Source organism: Diachasma alloeum, unplaced genomic scaffold (genome assembly GCF_001412515.2).
Source record: "Diachasma alloeum isolate Michigan unplaced genomic scaffold, Dall2.0 Dall_scaffold_01249, whole genome shotgun sequence".
In the NCBI taxonomy this organism is placed as follows: domain Eukaryota; kingdom Metazoa; phylum Arthropoda; class Insecta; order Hymenoptera; family Braconidae; genus Diachasma; species Diachasma alloeum.
Genome location: NW_021681358.1, coordinates 2,410 through 2,702, shown reverse-complemented (window position 1 = coordinate 2,702; position 293 = coordinate 2,410).

Below are 293 nucleotides of genomic sequence, written 5' to 3'. Positions count from 1 at the left end.
CATATCAGCGTATTCGATAGCTGTGTAACTCTCCATGATTTAACACTTCACGTCTAACCCCGGCAAAGAATGAAACACGAATGACTCTCCCCCCCTACAAAATACATAAAATCAACCTCTTATTCACTCGTTTTATCACTGACGGAGCCTTCGAGAATGAATGAAACTATTTTATTTTATTTTATTTCCATCGTCTCTTGTTATGTAAACACTGACGGTTCTCGAAGGCTCCATCAGTGATAAACAGAAAAAATAAGAGGTGGATTTTATGCAATCTGGAGAGGGAGAGTCAT